Genomic DNA, 17,921 nt, shown 5'->3' with positions numbered 1-17,921 from the left:
AAAGTCTACTTCCTAACAGTGTGGACACAGATCTCATGGGAAACACAAAATACACTGGGCATTGTTTGTTAAAAATGCAGTATTACATTGGGTATCAAATAATCGCTGTAATGGATATTTTGATAGACCCCTTGGGACCATCCTCTGGTTATTAATCTTGCGTAGATCTCAAAGGTCCCATGCCTATGGGATCCCCAGGTCATGTTATTACAGATTCATTCCAGGTCATCACAGTGCTCAGAAAAATGTCATTAAAGATTAATCCGTAATGACACTCAAGTGCTTAATATTTTATTTGGGAAATGTTTTCACAATGGGAAACACAGTATAACCTCCCTTTCTGTTTTTTTTTTTTTTCTTTGACAGTGAGTTTGGGGATCCTTCAGTGTTTCAAAGGCAGATGCTAAAGCAAATGTCTTTCTGAACAACGTTCTATGTCTGACAGTTAAGCCGGTCCCTTTTCACCATCTTGTAAAAAGAATGGAGGATGAGGGTGGACTGAACTCCCTTAGATTATTTAGACGTTTCACTGTTCCATTGTTATTTAGGCAGAAGAAACGTATGTTTTCCAAGCTCAGTTTATTTAGCAAATGTCCTTCAGGTTCATCCATGTTGGGGCAAATGGCTGGATTTTCTTCTTTTTAAAAACTGAATAATATTCCATTTTATGTATATACCACATTTTTTTAAAAATCCATTGATCTGCTGACGGACAGTTGGTTTGTTTCTAAATCTTGGCTATTGTGAATAGTTCTGGAATGAATATGGAAGTGCGGATTATCTCTTTCCGTCCAAATCTTAATTCTTTCAGATAGATACCTAGAAGTGGGATTGCTGAAATACATAGTCATTTTATTTTAAATTTTTTGAGGAATTTTCTTACTATTTTCATAGCAACTGCACCATTTTACATTCCCATCACCAACATTCTACAAGAGTTCCAATTTCTCTGTTACCTCACCTTGCCCACACTTAATATTGCTTGATTCTACTTATATGTGGTATTTAAAATAGTCAAACTCATTGAAGCAAAGAATACAACAGCAGTTGCAGGGGCTGGCAAGTGGGAAAAATGAGGGGTTATTATTCAAAGGGTAAAAAGTCTTAGTTTTGCTGGACAAATGAGTTTTAGAGATCTGCTGTATAAACAACACTTAATAGTAACAGTTTGGTACTGTGCACATCGTAATTTGTTAAGAAATTAGATCTCATATTAAGTGTTCTTAACACACACACACCCAAGCAAAGAGATAAAAGGAAACACTGGGAGGTTTGTATATGTCTGTTACTTTCACTGTGGTAATGATATCATGGGTGTTTACATATGTTCAAACTCATCAAATTGTACACATTGATAAGTTTGGTTCCTTGTGTACCAATTATACCTCCAAGCCGGAGTGCAGTAGCATGATCACAGCTCACTGTAAACTTGAACTCCTGAGGTCAAGAGATTCTCCTGCCTTATCTTCCCAAAGTGCTGGGATTACAAATGTGAGCCACATCACCCAGCCAAAACTTTTTTTTAAAGCTCAATTTTAAAGTATTAGAAGTGAAGGGATTTTAGAAATTTGTCATTTCCCTCTTCAGAAAGATGTGGTAGCAACAGGAATTGATCAGTGCCTCTGTTACTTTTTATTATTCGTAATAAACATTTTGGCAGTTTATTACAGAGTGTGTTTTTTAATCATAGTGAGTGTATTACGTAACATGATTGTCAAATAGCTATTCAAACATTTTTAAATTTTAATTTTGTTCATCTTCATATCAACTACTCACCTAAGTGTAATGGGGAGAGAGATTAAAAGGTGTCCTTTCATAGGAGTCCTTAAAATGCTATCTTCTCCTTCATGTCCCTGAAGCAGATGAGATTTACAAAATAAGTATGTAAATGAAATGCCTAATTCATAGAGCAAAAAGTTTTTCAAGCTTTACCTTGTGCTTTACATGGATTACTTATTCAATTGTCATAACAAATTTATAAAGCAGGTATTATTTTAATTCTCATTTTACATATGAGAAATCTGTCTTATAAATATTAAATGTTTTGCCAAGGGTCACACAGATATAAATTATAGAAGAAAGATTCTGTCTATACTCTTCACTATAATTCCATGGTGTATACTAATAAAAGTAATAGGTTTTCATGACAGATGAATGTATGTATCAGACCCTCATTGATCCAAGAATCAGATCTAATAATGTCACGTGAAGTGGACATATATCAGTGAAGCAATTTAACAATTCCTATTGACAAGAAATATTTTTGAACCATGTAAAATATTTGTAATTATATTCACACAATTCATAGCTTTTCCCTTTTTCTTCTACACTAAAGACATATTTGAATGTTTTATGTAACTTGAAGTATTTTCAAATAAAACTTTTACAAATCGAAACTTAACAATTAACAAGGAACAACGAGTATGTTGTAATAAGGAAATCATCATGATGCTAAACTGTGTACCACTTAAAAATATAATAGCTGCAAATGAAGAGAAGTCTTACGTATATGAAGACACAGACTTCAGGTCACCATTTGTTTTAGCCCTTCTGTCTTCCCACCTCTATCCCCAACTCCTACCCTCTGTACCTTTAGTTCCGTACTGTACTGCCTAGGCACCTGGGCCCCAGCATCTCCTCCACAGCTCCACAGGCCTCTTATTTATAAAGGGTAGAGTCAAGTGTTGCAACTAGCTGCTGAAAAAGATGCAAGGATTGTGCAAGTTCTTAGCCACAGGCACACACTGTCATATGCATCACCTGCAAGGTCCGTGGGATGCAACCTCAGATTTTGCTTCTTTTGAGTCACTCTGATTCCCAAAGTAGATTGCGTGTTATTAGTGGTGACCAGCCTATCATCTTTGCCTGCCCCCCGGCTCTACCAGGGTGTCCTGTAGACTCTGGGGACCAATTTCTCATAGCCCTCCTGTTCGTCCATTTGGAACACATCAGGATGCCATAGCATATGATTTATAAAGCTCTTACCTTGAGCATTTTCTAGACTCGCATTGTTGACATGAATTCTGTTAATGAAAAAATAAAATAAAATAAAACTTTTAGGCTGCTTTATACCTTATTTGGACCTAAAAACTTACAATAAATTTAGTTCACTCTATATTAGTAGTTGTTTTGATTAATACCTATATGCCTGTAATTGAAAGTTACTATTATTATCAAATATTGCTCTTTAATTTATAAAAACTGTAGAACAACTTTTTAATTTATAAAAACTGTTTTTTATGTTTTTTGAATAACCTACAGCTCACCCTTCTGAGTCATCTGATTCTAGTTTTTTGTGTCTTTGAGCTCTTTTATAACTAATTTGTACACAGCCAGTTAACATGCAAATTCTGCTGATTCTAGCTGAGGTTCGAATTTTCTCTTCCACTTTGTGGAAAACTCAACTTTGCCTTTATGTACATATTCATTTCAATATTCCCAATCTATAAATGTTTCTACCTTTTGGTTACTCTTTTGAACCAAATATAAGTGTTTGAGTTAACCAAAATGTAAGAGTGATGTCTTCATTAAATTAAATAACATTTTTAACGTGGGTTCATTTTACATATTTTTTCCTGAAAATTATTTTGACTTTTTTCGAAAATCATCTTTTAACAAAACTGAAGACCTCCTTTACTACTGTCTTGTAACCCATATAAAAAGTGTAAATCTCAATGATAATGCATGTGAAACTGTGTTATCCACTCTGAAGCCCTTTGCCAACAAAACATAGAGTTATTCCAATAACAAATTCAAGAGATATGAGAAACACATTATTTGAGAAAAATCTAGTCTTTTCATTTAAAAAGAAATTGAAAGCTTTATTTTCTGTCAGAATTTAGGTACACTGAAAATAACAGGAAATGCTGATCAGAGTTGAGAAAACAGATCATTCAGAGAGTGATAAATTGTTTAAAGAAAATCAGCCTGAATCACAGGAAGACAGGCACATCTGACAAACCTGATAGTGCTTTGCTTGATAAAATAATACAGTTGTCAGAGAAAATTGGGGACATAATTTTCCTACAGTACAAATCGTTTCCTAAATGACCAGATTGAAAACTAAATCTACAAGGTCAACCGTTATGGAGAGAAATGAAAGACAGCTACTTGGATAAAGAACTGTCTTGAAGAATGAAGACAAATGATAACAAGAGAAGAAAAACCTCAGTGTGGATAGAGGTGACAAGGGCGATACATCACCTACCCACATTATTTCCAATTATAGAAAGTTAAGATGCCAGTGATGTGAAAGGCAGAACACTCAACAAACCCAGCAAGTGTTCTTACGAAAACACTTTGAGTTTAAAGTCAGCATTTCATCCAACGATTAAGGTCACTATTTTTCAAGGATTTGTTAAAACTATGTTGAACGATGATTTCAATAGGCTAGTGACTTAAGTGTCATTCATTGTAATAACACTAGGATAACTAGACACTGACAAGACAGGAGAAAAATACGTTCAGTCCTTCAAGGTTGTAACACATTAAACATAAAAAAGAAAAAAAATGTTTTACATATGTAGTGTGTGTGTGTGTGTGTGTGTGTGTGTGCGCGCGCATACCGACAACAGGATAATCGCTATGTCTTTTCCATTGTCCTTTACTTTTTCACTTAAACCAGGAGAACTGAAAGCATGTCATCATCTCAAATATCAAGAAAAATTTGCCTAGCTATTTTAGCAGGCCAGGACATACTAATAAAAATAGTGCTGAAATCTTCATAAATGTGGCAATGAGCAGCCAGGTTGAAATTACTGTACAACCTCAGCGTCTTGCATTTTGAAAAGAGAATTTCTAAGTATGAAAGTGTCTTCAGGTAGTTAGATATAATGCTACATCAAGCAGTTTAATAATGGAGCAGATACTAGGTTTAGATAAATGCTAAAACTAATAAAGAAAAATAATAAGTAAAAGGATGTGGTAGGTCAGTAAATCAATTTTAGTAAGAATAATACATAATCCTTTTACATTAGTTTAAATTATTTTGTTTTTCTAACCATAAGCTTAATGCACAAACAGTATGAAAATGTAGCAAATCACATAGAAGAAAGGCACTTTTATAGAATGAATATTTGATCCTTATACTGTCATGTATGTAATATTAGTTTCATTGTTTTTATTTTTTTCATGCCATCTTAAGGGCATTTCGTTTTCATTTTTAATTTTTCACTTTAAGTTCTAGGATACCTGTGCAGAACGTGCAGATTTGTTACATAGGTATACATGTGCCATGGTGGTTTGCTGCACCTATGAACCCGTCATCTAGGTTTTAAACCCCACACGCATTAGGTATTTGTCCTAAAGCTCTCCCTCCCCTAACCCCACCCACCAATAGGCCCCAGTGTGTGATGTTCCCCTCCCTGTGTCCATGTGTTCTCATTGTTCAACTCTCACTTATGAGTGAGAACATGTGGTGTTTGGTTTTCTGTTCCTGTGTTTGCTGAGAATGATGGCTTCCAGCTTCATCCATGTCCCTCCAAAGGAAATTAACTCGTCTTTTTTTATGGCTGCATAGTATTACGTGGTATATATGTGCCACATTTTCTTTATCCAGGCTATCATTGATGGGCATTTGGGTTGGTTCCAAATCTTTGCTATTGTAAATAGTGCTGCTATAAACATACATGTGCATGTGTCTTTATAGTAGAATGATTTATAATCCTTTGGGCATATACCCAGTAATGGGATTGCTGGGTGAAATGGTATTTCTGGTTCTAGATCCTTGAGGAATTGCCATACTGTCTTCGAAAATGGTTGAACTAATTACACTCCCACCAACAATGTAAAAAGCATTTCTCTTTCTCCCCAGCCTAACCAGCATCTGTTGTTTCCTGACTTTTTAATAAGTGCCATTTTAAATGGCGTGAGATGTTATCTCATTGTAGTTTTGATTTGCATTTCTCTAATGACCAGTGATGATGAGCTTTTTTTCAGATGTTTGTTGGCCTCATAAATGCCTTCTTTTGAGAGGTGTCTGTTCATATCCTTCATCCACTTTTGGATGTGGTTGTTTTTTCTTGTAAATTTGTTTAAGTTCCTTGTAGATTCTGGATATTAGACCTTTGTCAAATGGGTAGCTTGCAAAAATTTTCTCCCATTCTATAGGTTGCCTGTTCATTCTGATGATTCTGATGATAGTTTCTTTCTTTCTTTTTTTTTTTTTTTTTTTGAGACAGAGTCTTGCTCTGGCACCCAGGCTGGAGTGCAGTGGCGCAATCTCAGCTCACTGCAACCTCCGCCTCCCAGGTTCAAGCAATTCTCCTGCCTCAGCCTCCCGAGTAGCTGGGATTACAGGTGCCCACCACCACACCCAGCTAATTTTTTTGCATTTTTAGTAGAGACGGGGTTTCACCTTGTTGGTCAGGCTTGTCTTGAACCTCTGACCTCGTGATCCACCCACTTCAGCTCCCAAAGTGCTGGGATTATAGGCGTGAGCCAACGTGCCCGGCTTGATGATAGTTTCTTTTGCTGTGCAGAAGCTCTTTAGTTTGATTAGATCCCATTGGTCAATTTTGGCTTTTGTTGCCATTGCTTTTGGTGTTTTAGTTACGAAGTCTTTGCCCATGTCTATGTCCTGAAAGGTATTGCCTACGTTTTCTTCTAGGGTTTTTATGGCTTTAGGTCTTATGTTTAAATCTTTAATCCATCTTGAGTTAATTTTGTACAAGGTGTAAGGAAGGGATCCAGTTTCTGTTTTCTGCATATGGCTAGGCAGTTTTTCTGACCCCATTTATTAAATAGGGACTCCTTTCCCCATTGCTTGCTTTTGTCAGGTTTGCTGAAGATCAGATGGTTGAAGATGTAAATGTTATTTCTGAGGTCTCTATTTTGTTCCATTGGTCTATATATCTGTTTTGGTACCAGTACCATGCTGTTTTGGTTACTGTAGCCTTGTAGTATAGTTTGAAGTCAGGTAGCATGATGCCTCCAGCTTTGGTCTTTTTGTTTAGGATTGTCTTGGTTATACAGGCTCTTTTTTCATTTCATATGAAATTTAAAGTAGTTTTTACAATTCTGCAAAGAAAGTCACTGGCAGCTTGATGGGAATAGCATTGAATCTATAAATTATTTTGGGGAGTAAGGCCATTTTCACAATATTGATTCTTCCTATCCATGAGCATGGAATGTTTTTCCTTTGTTTGTGTCTGCTCTTATTTCCTTGAGCAGTGGTTTATAGTTCTCCTTGAAAAGGTCCTTCACATGCCTTGTCAGTTGGATTCCTAAGTATTTTATTTTCTTTGTACCAATTGTGAACGAGAGTTCACTCATGATTTGGCTCTCTGTTTTTCTAATATTGGTGTATAGGAATGCTTGTGATTTTTGCACATTGATTTTGTATCCTGAGACTTTGCTGAAGTTGTTTATCAGCTTAGGGAGTTTTGGGGATGAGACGATTGGTTTTTCTAAATATACAATGATGTCATCTGCAAACAGAGACAATTTGACTTCCTCTCTTCCTATTTGAATACTCTTTATTTCTTTCTCTTGCCTGATTGCCCTGGCCAGAAATTCCAATACTATGTTGAATAGGAGTTGTGAGAGAGAGTATCCTTATCTGGTGCTGATTTTCAAAAGGAATGCTTCCATCTTTTGCCCATTCAGTATGATATTGCCAATGGGTTTGTCATAAATAGCTCTTATTATTCTGAGATATGTTCCATAAATACCTAGTTTACTGAGAGTTTTTAGCATGAAGGGAGGTTGAATTTTGTTGACATCTATTGATTTTTGATTGTTTTTTTCTGCATCTATTGAGATAATCATGTGGTTTTTGTTATTGGTTTTGTTTATGTGATGGATTACATTTATTGGTTTTCTTGTTTGTTTTAAAAATTAAAGAGACAGAAGTGTTTATTAAGTGACAGTATTGTCCTAACCACTGCTCTAGATTTGTTTTAACAAAAGCCATCTATTTTTAGAAAATTTTATTAGTATCCCAGATATACAACACGTACTTTATTTCATGCACATAAAGATGAATGGAGGTTATTGGATTATATATCATAATATCATTATGTCCCACTTTTCTCTTCCTTTTCTCCACCACAATGCACAATGTATAGTATTAATGAATGAGTAGAAATTTAAATGATAAAGATTTTAAAACTGTTTCTACACTAGAATATTAGAATCTACCACCTGATTACTAAATGAAAGTGATGTATGTTTTTTTCTAACAAGACCACCACTATCTCATAGAGCTTTCTGCAGTGACAGAACTATTCTATAATTGATCCTCTGCAATAGAGTAGCCACTAGCCATATATAGCTGTTGAGTGCTTGAGATGTCATTTGTGCAACTGAGAAATTGATTTTTACATTTTATTTAATTTCCAATAATTTAATTTAATAATCACACGTAACTACTAACATATTGGACAATATATACATAGGCCATTTTTCCACTAGGTAAAATATATATTATTTGTATTTGAATAAATCTATCTACATGGAGATGATACTTTATGACTCCTCAGAAATGATCAGATCCTTAATATCTATGATCTCTGCTGGGCACTGTAGCTCATGCCTGTAATCCCAGTACTTTGGGAGGCCCAGGTGAGTGGATCACTTGAGGTCAGGAGTTTGAGACCATCCTGGCCAACTTGGTGAAACCCCGTCTCTACTAAAAATACAAAAATTAGCCAGGCACAATTCCAGGTACACAGGAGGCTGAGGCAAGAGAATGACATACAAACGATCAAACTTGTATATATGTAATTCCTTTAAAATGACAAAGACTCTATAAAGCTTTTATAATGTTTTATACTCCTTTAATGAAACCTATATAAGTGAAAAAAGAACTGATAACCTAAACTTAAAAGAATGTAGTAAATATCAGAAAGAAAAGGCTGTCACTGAGGTTGTTAATTTTACAGTATTTTGAAAGCTTGTTATCAACATTCCTTCTACAGCCCAGTTCAACAGAAATTCACTGAGCACTTATGGATGCAGTTACATTTGGTTTCAGGTGGACATACAAGTGTTAACGGGAAATTGTTCTTTTCAAGCATGTGTCCTGGGAAATGTGCTTTAATCACTCTTCTTGTTTCATTTCTAACTCATTTTTGTTGGTATTTTTAGTATCCCTTCAGATTCTGGCAATAAATATGGGATTAGGTTGCTCAAAAAAGTTAGAGTTTCTCTCAGGGTATTCACAGAACATGGAAGGGTCATGTCTACAGAAAATTATAATGAAAATGCCAACTTATGTTTGTTGGAGAATTAGAACTTTTACATATCAAATCTGTTTCATACTCATTACTTAGTGAGTTTGTAAAGCGTTAACTGATGATAAACTGAGACATTAAGTCATTAATTGATGCTCGACCTAGCAAGGACTTGAACCACAACGTCCTGATTTTAAATTTAAGATTTATTCCACTGCATCAAAAATCTAGTTAAGCCAAAAGTAACGTCATCTTCAGTACACTAGAGGGGCTGTATTTAAGCGATGTTGAATTATTACACTGTGATCTGAGAGACACCCGAAAATACTCAGATAAACAGTGGCATGTGAAAATAAACTCTATATACTAATGGTTCAAATAGAAAATACATTTTAAAAATCAGTGAAGATTAGTTTTATGGCTCGGCTGGGAGGTTCTAACATTTATAAGTCCCCACAGACTTGCTTTAAAATGTTGCCTCTAAATATAATATACAAATCACGACACATGTGCTTTAAGCCTGACTTGTTAAATGGTTTCAAGATGGTGCATCTTATTCATAATAAATCACATGAATATTTGCAATAAAATTATTTCAGTAAATTAAATTAAAGTCTAGGGCCCTAATATTCTAGTTTATGGGTTCAAGGAAAACTCCAAATATGAAAGGAAATCATTATTAGGACTGGAAGTCAGAGAAATGATAATTGTCTCTGACGGTGAGCTCCTGTTTGGTTCTCACAAATCATGGGAAGTTGAAAAAGAGCTCCATTATTCAAAGCATATTCTTTAATAGAATAATGTCTAGGTTGTTTATTCAATATTTGCACGAACATAAACAAAAATATGTTAATTATAATAACCAAGGAGTTATAACAATTTGAATGGTTTTATTTACTTTAGGATGTCTCTGCTCCCTTAACACACTAAATGCACATAGTGGAGAGGAATACTTGTGTTTTCTAAATATTTTAGAATCCAAAGCCACTCTTGTTGCTTTCCATTAAGCCTCTCATAGGACCTGCTTTTACTTGGAATATAGTTTGAGAAATGACTGATACTGTATTATTTCAGTCTATGCTTCTTGAACTTGGATTGTTGTTTTAGCACCAAGAGCAGTGAGTGGCTGGTTTAGTAGCTTTTGCTATTAGTGTCATGATGCAGCAGGAAAAAAGAAGACAACATATTAGGGGATCTGAGTTATAGATATAGCTCTGCTATTACCTACTATTATCACTTTGTGCAAACAACTTAAACCCTAATCACCAGTTTGATCATCCATAAAATACCGGTGGAATTTGTTGACAGTAAATTTATTTTCTCCAGGGCTTAGTATCTGACACTTTTATACTCATTTTTGAAATTTTTCCTTGACTGAGGCATAACCCCTAATTTTACTTTGAAAACTATTTTTATTAACTCCTCTTACTTCTTCTTCCCTATGTTTTTAGTTCTTTTCACACCCCCTACAGTATAGAATAAAGATAACTAAATCCTTTTCATTTTTCTTTTTATCACTATTCTAGTCTTTTTAAAAATTGGGAAAACATATTCTAGCAACAAACTGATCTTTAATTTCAAAATTCTGTTCTAAAGGGTTAAAGGATGTCTTGCTACTAGAGGCTTAAATTCATAACTTCCCAAATTAGTTGGAAAATGTGTCATTCATTAAAGAACAAAACTAGATTCTAGGTCTTTGAATATGAAAACTTTACGCAAAACATTTATCTAAAAAAATTTAAGTGTCTCTCTTACCATATTTTATACCACTTCATTAGAATTTCTACACCATATAACATATATAACAAGTTTTCTGTGATTAAAATATAAGACAAGGAGCTTGATGATAAATACATTATTCATTAACCAGTTCTTGTTTTTAGGTATCATGCTAGGGACGATGCATTGAACATCTCCTCCCTCACAACAAACTCGTATGTCATGTCCTGTATTTTGGTTTCACAGATGAGAAAACAAGTCAGATCTTTCTCTAGAACACTTATCTAATAATTTGTAGAATGAGGATTCAAACAAGGTCTTCCTAGAGTCTACAAACTTTAAATAGAGAATTTTATATTATACTAAGTTATACTATATAAGAACAAGAAGAGATAAATTAGAGGGAGAGAGACACAGAGAGAGAGAGAGATTGGAATATAATGAACTTTAATACTCAGGAAAATAATGTCAGAGTTACTGACTGAAGAAAGAACCCCACATATGTGGGTGAGTGTCCCCAGAAGTGACATCAGAAAGATACTTCTGTTAAAGTGATTTCTATATGAAATAGCTTATCCCAGAAGAGACATAAGTGATAACTCTAGATTGGAGAAATGAAGCCCCAGACCCCATATTATACTCTGAATTTCTATGTCACATCAAAATAAAAGCAGCAGCTTAATTTGTGGTTTTCAGTTCATGCATACACAAATTATAGTTCTCAGTAAAGATTTTTAAAAGTCCTAAATTACAAAATATATTACACAATGAGCAGACCAATAACCATCTTTACTTGATTATTCACTTGCAAAACAAACAAGCAAAAGAAACAAGGCCGTTGTGATTAGGCAAATGCTACAATTATGGACTCTTAAAAGTCTTTAAAAATAATAAGTTCAATATCTTTATACTACATTTTTCTTCTTGTCCCTGTTTTATGAGAATAAGGGAAGACAGAAAACTCATGTGTTTCCTTGGACAACTTTGAATTCTCAAGCATAAAGGGAACTTTACATGTCTGTAAACACTTGTAAACTTACAGGATAACAAACTACCTCTTCATCTATTGTAAAGCACAGTTTCCTTTTAATACATTCAGATGTCTCTAAAAGCTTAAGTACAGCGAGACCTCTTTTGCCAAAAGATGCAAACTTTCATTTTTTATTGTTTGTAAAAGGTAATCACATATATATGTGTGTGTATATATATATGTGTGTGTATATATATGTGTATATGTATATGTATGTGTGTGTGTATATATATATATATATATATTTTTTTTTTTTTTTTTGAGATGGAGTTTTGCTCTTGTCACCCAGGCTGGAGTGCAATGGCGCGATCTTGGCTCACTGCACCCTCTGCCTCCCAGGTTCAAGCGATTTTCCTGCCTCAGCCTCCCTGGTAGCTGTGATTACAGGCGCCCACCACCATGCCCGGCTAAGTTTTGTATTTTTGGTAGAGATGGGGTTTCACCATGTTGACCAGGCTGGTCTCAAACTCCTGACCTCAGGTGATCCGCCCACCTTGGCCTCCCAAAGTGCTGAGATTACAGGTATGAGCCACCGCACCCGGCCCAGATTTTTTTTTCTCCAAAACTATAAAAAATCCCATATTATGAGAAAGACATCCAGAATTGGATGCAAATTCCACCCTGAGGTTCCAATCAGAGATTCATTGAAATGGAAGGAATTGGAATTGTACTGTTAAAGAAAGACAAGTGTTATTTTTTAATTTTTAATTTTTCTGGGGAGGATCAAAACATGCTGCCCAAAATTGAATGAAATTTAGAACAAACAAGCATAATTTGTCTAGGCTGAAAATTAAGACAATTGGTGAATTGAGGCCTTGGGATAAAACTAATTAAACATATGCAGAATTTCCTACACCTTATAAATAGTGTTCATGTCACAGATTTATGTGATGGAAATAATTGCTCTTGCTAATATGTAGCCTGTCCTAATGTCTTTATCATGAGAATAACAATCAAATACTACCTTTATAGTTTTACCTAAAGCAATAGGGCCGAAATTTTTCTTTTTCTTGTTTTTTGATGACATCTGTTAGCATTTACCTGCTATTCTTTATATTGTGCACATGGGGAAGAACATTGTAGAAGGAAATAATGAAAAAAGTTGGGGAGATCTTTACCAGGATATGTAATAATATTCTAGTAAAAATACCCCCTTTAAAATAGTAGTTACTTTTATAGTTATTTTAAAAAACAATGTAAATTATAGTCTTATAAAATGTAATATTTGGCCATTACAGTGGTACGTTATGGATTCAAACATAGTATTTGGTCATGTCAGCGGAATGCTATGAATTTTAATTCTCATTTTGACTAATAATTCATATTTATATGTTAGATAAGTTATGAAAAACTTGTGCCCAATACTTGCAGAGCAAAACTAAATAAAGTTTTTGAAACATGACAATTTAATAATGTTGAAAGAAACAGGCTTTACATCTAAATATTTTGCTAAAATTTGTATCCTCTTTAAAGTCCTTGTGGTCTTTCCTAATTTAGTGTGTTTGGTTTAATATCTTCAGTTAAATATACAATAAATGTCCTGTAAAAGCAAATTTAATTCTTTCACAGTCAATACAGCTTTCAATTTTTTTGCTATATCATATTGTTTATTATTTTTCCATGGGAAGCCATTTTTAATTTGTAGTTGGAAAGGAATAAATGCTTTAATTCACTTGCTTTCATATGCCGATTACAGATATTATCACACTTTAACCTCAACTTACAAAAGATGCAAAGTGCACACAATTTTATTTTAAAAAATGACAGGAATTTTGTGTTATCTGAATGTATTGGGCAATTTTTCTTTAGATCTATAATAAGTACAAAAGAGATAATTGGCACGGTCAGGGACAAGATTTCAGAGATTAGTACCTGACACAGAAATTCAGTTGTATTCAAGTTTTAATCTAAGATAGCATTTAGAATTTTGAATCATTTTTACCCTAATTTGCTGAAAACTCAGCTTGAAATCTTAGTATGGCTGATATTGTGAGATCCTAAAATTATTAGTAAGTAGTTCTTGTTTTGCAACCACATTTTCATTTTAAAGGAAACCTTTTAAACTTTATTAAATGCAAAAATGTAAAACTAAAATGATAAGGGGCCAGTTATTCAATGTTAAATTTTAGAAAACAAGCATGTACCACCACGACCACCACCACAGCTGTTAGAGGGAATGTCCCCTTTGCCACTATTCCGCATTGGAAAATTTTGGAATTCCCATTCTAGATAAATTCAGGATAATGAGTAATTTCGACACAGTACATTATATTGATTGATAAGAGATATGCAATTAGAAATTTACAAAATTCAATTAAAGTAGATACTGCACATGAATTATTTTTAGGAAAATAGAAAAATGATTATTTTGAAAATATCACTGGTGTAGTAAGTAGAAATGGCAAAGACATTATTGAAGAAGCAGTATTTAGTGCATGCAGGGTGTTGAAAAGGATAACCTATAAATAAGGAAAAGTAAGAAACTGTTGTGGTAAGCTCAGAATGCATCAAGAATAGGATCAATTAACCTAAAAATTTTAAAATATTTCTGATTCCCTTCTCCGGGTCTTCTTTGCTTAGATGATTTTTTTTTAAACTTCTAGAAGCTAGTTGGAATTAGCTATGTTTGAATTTCAAAACAAATACCTTTTTATGGCCTTGGTGTTTGTCACTCCTAGCCCTTCTTTCCCTACTTTTAGTCCGAAGATCATTTTCTAGAAAAACAATTACTTTTCTTTCAAACTTCTGAAGGAAGGCTCAGATTTCTGGTCTCTGGCGATTACTAATTTTGAATATTGATAATTAAATCTTAAAGCAATTGTAAAGTGGAAAATATTCTGGAAACAAAACTGTATTAAAAGCAAACAACTGAGAATTAACAAGTGATTGGTTAAATTTCAGAATAAAATTATTTTGAAAAAGTAATAATAAATCAAAGATGCAGGATATAATCTCTAGCTTAACCCTTAACATTTTAAATACTTCTATAGTTTGTAAAGATAAAAAAATAGAATTTTTATCAGTGCAAAATAAAAAATGGGGAGAGAAATAAAAAGGGATAATAAAAAAATTAGAAAGGAAGACATGAATGCAAAATATATCATTAATTAATCATCTAAATATGAACTAAATACTAAGAATAAAGATCAAAGATGGTCAGCCTTGATTAAAAATAAACACAACCATATACTGTTTACAAGAGCTGCAAATCAAAGTGAAGGACACAGAAAAATTTAAGTTACAAAGCAGAAAAAGATATGCCATTGTTAAGGTTTATCAGAGGCCATCGTTTGCGCTAGCCTCCTGCACTATGCCCAGCTGACCACACCAAACCAGAATGGAGTCAGTTGTGGTAAGTGCCATGTAATTAAATCGAACTTTGAAACTATCCAATTTTCACAAAAAATAGGAGATTCTAGTCAATCTGAGTCAGCATAATAAGGAAGTCTCCTCTGTTTTAACCCTATAAGGAAAATAACTTTGAAAGGACCAATCTAATTGTTTCCTGTTTCTGCTTTCTGTAGTGCTTTTCTATGTGTAAATCCAATCTCCTCTGCCCAGCTCCTTAGAATATTTTTTCTATTTCATAGATTGAGGTGTTACTCCATTCCAGAATCAGAAATAAAAGCCAATCACAGCTTAAAATTAAATTTGTTGTAATTTTGTAGTTTGATACTATTAAACTGTAATAAAAAATTCTCTGCATCTATACTCAAACAGGATAATATAAAGATCAACTGGGGCTTATTTCAGTTATAAAAATCTCTTAATATTTGAAAAATCAACCCCCCTCCATTAACAAAGTAGTGAAAAATGTGTAGTTTTATATAAATAGATACAGAAATATTAAAGATGAAATTCAACATGTATTTATGACATGAACTCTTAGCAAACTGGGATAGAAGGAAATTCTCTTAAGTTGTGAAAAAACACACATGCACATATGCACACACATATAATTAAAGAAAAACAACACATAATTCATTTTTTTACATTGCGTGTATTCTTTGGAAATTAGAAATGGGGAAAAAACATACCTGCCATCACCACTTCTGTTCAAGGTTTTACTGGAATTCATACTATAAAATATGAAGAAAATAAAAGCAAATAATTTGAAAGAAAAAATTAATAAAGTAATTAATTGTGGATGACACCAATTTATTGTAGAAAATGTAGAATTTTAATGACAAACACTTATAATTAATAAGAGTTTAATAAGGTCACCAGAAACCTGGAAAACTACATAAGTAAACCAATTATTTGTATTTCCATCTTCTAGTAACAAACGTGCTATATATATTTAAAAATATTATTTCCCCTTACTCTGTCATCAAAAAATGTCAAATTTCCAGGAATAAGAAAATAATAGGGGGGCAGCCCTGCTGGTGGGTGGTTTGGAGTCAGGGTGAATTTCTTATGAAATTTTACGGGCATACTATGTACTAAAAGACTTTTTGATGGTTGGTGGGGTGGAATTTGGTAGAAAAGACCAAATTTTTAGTAGATATCAGGGGAAATTTTGGTTAGCTTACTTTAAAAGTGAAAGCTAAAGAAAGAAAAAAGCAAAGGAAACTAAGCAAGCTGACTAAGAAATTAGAAAAGAAGGAAACTAGTCCTTGCATGCAAACAGAAAATAACCCTTAGAAGGTCATGGCAACCCCCTGAAGTCATTGTATCAGACAATGTCTTCTTCTTTAACATACAAATAGGAGCAACTTCTCTAATTATTGCAGTTTCTAAAGGGAGTTTGTTCTGTAGAAGCTGAAGATCAGATCTTCAATTGAGGTTTTTTTTTTCTCTTATGCCCAAGTCTTACTTTCTGACTAAGCACCTGTTTTTGACTTCTGCTTAGTCCCTCCCTAACATTAAAAAACGAAAAAAATAAATAAAAATTTAAAGATATCTGGGTAAAATTAGACTACAAAAAAATGGAAGGATGGGAAAACTCAATGATATAAACATGTCATTTTTGCATGCATTGATAAGCAGTTTCAATGATAGCCCAATTAATATTCCAGCAAGTTTTGTACTCTGTGTGTGTGTGTGTGTGTGTGTGTGTGTATAAACAAGTTCCCATCTAAATTTATACAGACCTGCAAAGGCCAAGGATTATCAAGGCCATCTTGAAGAATAAATAAACAGATAAATTATTTATTAGAAAAATATAGTAATTGAGATAGCATAGTAAATACATAGGTAGAAAAGTGGACCAGAATATATTGCAGAACCATATCCCTACATAAACAGCTCCCTGACAATGAGAGTGTTGACACTGTGGAATAATGGGGAGGTATGCTGTCAATAACTGGGGCTAGATATATTGGGTATTCACACAGAAAATAAAACATTTCCTGAGCTTTACTTCCCACCATACTACTCCCCTCAAAGTATTTGGTGGGTTTTTGATCTAAATGTAAACCACAAAAAATGAGAATTTAGAAAAAAATTATAAAATAACATCTTTGAGACACTGAGTGGGCAAATGATACTTGAGTGGGGCACAAAGAGAGCTAAATTTGAAAGAAAGAGGTAAAGCAGACTGCACTAAAACTCAATACTTCTATTAACCAAAATTCAACTTTGAATGAATGAAAAGGAAAGCCATTGAGAGAAAGTATTTGCAGATACAATAAAATAAGAATATCCAACACGTGTAAAGAATTCCTACAGTTCAATAAGTCAAAAGGATTTAAGGATGTACATTGTTCTGACTTTTTGGAAAATTGTTGGATATTCTTAGTAAAGCTGAAAATGTGCAAACCCTATGATCCAGGCATTTTAATCCTAGATATACAACAGAAACACACAATATGTTCACAAACAAGACATGTAAAAGAATAATATGTTTAACAACCCCAAATTAGAAACATCCAAAATTCCTCTCAATGCCAAATGAATAAATTGTTCTGTATTCATAAAATTAAATACCATATAGCAGTGAGGATGAATGAACTGTTGCTACACAGAAAATGAAGAAATATCTCAAATACTGAGTGAAA

General features: G+C 33.6%; 1 long non-coding RNA gene across 2 annotated transcripts in view; it reads right to left on the bottom strand.

Annotated features, from left to right (window-relative positions):
• Positions 1–270: 270 nt before the first annotated feature.
• LOC129052423 (uncharacterized) overlaps positions 271–17,921 on the bottom strand; it is a 37,171-nt gene continuing 19,520 nt past the window's right edge. The window contains exons 2-5 of one of the 2 annotated variants that reach the window (XR_008517449.2): positions 15,960–16,001; positions 2,986–3,023; positions 1,777–1,853; positions 271–834 (exon numbers count right to left, since the gene is read on the bottom strand). This is a non-coding gene — a long non-coding RNA (uncharacterized LOC129052423). The remainder of the gene's footprint in view (positions 835–1,776; positions 1,854–2,985; positions 3,024–15,959; positions 16,002–17,921) is intronic. The other variant, XR_008517450.2, reaches the window with a different exon arrangement.

Source organism: Pongo abelii, chromosome 22 (assembly GCF_028885655.2).
Source record: "Pongo abelii isolate AG06213 chromosome 22, NHGRI_mPonAbe1-v2.0_pri, whole genome shotgun sequence".
NCBI lineage: Eukaryota > Metazoa > Chordata > Mammalia > Primates > Hominidae > Pongo > Pongo abelii.
Note: the sequence above shows the minus strand (reverse complement) of the source record. Positions and strands in the feature narration are given on the sequence as shown.